A 1,715-nucleotide genomic window follows, 5' to 3' on the forward strand; every position below is an offset into this window, starting at 1 on the left:
TTGTCATGAGCTGCCAAGGCTATGGAAGCCTTTTGAGTTTGCTAAATCTGATCATATTTAGACAAGGTCATGGTCAAAGTGGAAGTTCTCTCCTCCCTTCAGAGAAAGGTACCTCCTTCTTTGATGACCCATTCTTTCCACTGGGATCTCACTCGTGGAGATCTTTCATTTAGGTTTTTTTTTCCCCCAGAGTGTCTTGGCTTTCCATGCCTGAAATACTCTCATGGGCATTTCAGCCGGATCCGCATGCCTTAAGGGCTGATTCTGAGGCCAGAGTGCTGTTAGGACATTTGCCATTCTATGGGTCTTCCAGCCACTGGCTCACTCCCCAGTTGGCCACAACAGCCAGAGATGCACCAATCCATAGCCAGGAGCCAGGAGCTTCTTCCAAGTCTCTCACACAGGTGCAGGGGCCCAAAGATTTGGGCCATCTTCTACCCAGGCCATAGCAGAGAGCTGGATCAGAAGAGGAACAGCTGGGTCTTGACTGGGATGCCAGTACTGCAGGTGGCAGCTTTACCTGCTATGCCAGAATGCTGGACAAATGATATTGTTTTAACAAAAAGGATGATTTTCCTGGGTGCCCCTTAGTTAAATCAGATGAAAGCCCCTAAAAGACAGAATGTATCCTTCCTTAAGTCAAATAATTTTCTCTCTTGCTGACTGTAGTAACTAAGCTGCCATATTGTTAGAGGACCTATGGAGAGGGATACTTGGCTGTGGAATGTAAGTAGTCCCAAGGAGCTGAGAGAAGTCCAGATAATAGCCGGAAAGACAACAGGAACCTCAGTTATACAACAAAAAGAATTGGATTTGGCCAATGTGTACAAGCCTGGATTTATCTCTTTTCCAGTAAAGCCTCAAAGGGTCAGCTGAGGCCTGGAGTGCAACTTTGTGTACTCTGAGACAGAAGACTCAGTTAACCCATACCTGGACCCCAAACAAAATCTATGATATATGTATATATCATAGTGTGTGTGTTGCCAGGCTGTGGGCAGCCTCTTATTCTGAGGGTGGTCACTAGGCAACAACATCAGAAAAAGAGGAACCACAATCTCATAGATTTGCTTCTCTGTGTTTTTGAGTAATCTTATGATCATTCTTTTGGATTCCTTTTCGTGTATTTCATCAATCTCTTTGTCTTCACATTCTAATATTGAAGTGTTGTTGTGTTCCTTTTGGGGAATCACATTGTCTCCCTTGTTCATGTTTCTTGTATCTCTACATTTGTTTGTAGGCATCTGTGGAATCACTTGCTGGTTTTCTCCTTTGAGGACTTTTATCTTGAAATATGCCTCTATAGCTTAGTGGAAGGCCTTCAACACATATCCAGAGGTGGATCCTGGGGCTAGGGAACTCTGGATAGTGTTCAAGGTTCAAGGGTGGAATAAGTCCAGAGTGACACCAAAGTTGGGCATAGTAGATCTACTCTATCATCAGCAGGGAGGAAGGTATGTTAGAGGAGACATAGGCTGGTATATTCACAGCCTTAGCCCCTCTCTGCCAAGGCAATCCAGCTGCCTAGGGTGAGCCCACAGTGCCTGCACACCTCACCCACTGAGGGGCATGAACCACACAAAGGATCTATGCACTCTCAGTGTGAACATTGAGCTGTCTGCAATGATTCACACAGCAATCAAGGAACTCTGATACTGTGAAACCAAACCCATTGATTGCCCCAAGACCCAGCCACACCCAATACCCTATCACACAGT

This window comes from Oryctolagus cuniculus, chromosome 1 (genome assembly GCF_964237555.1).
Source record: "Oryctolagus cuniculus chromosome 1, mOryCun1.1, whole genome shotgun sequence".
Lineage (NCBI taxonomy): Eukaryota > Metazoa > Chordata > Mammalia > Lagomorpha > Leporidae > Oryctolagus > Oryctolagus cuniculus.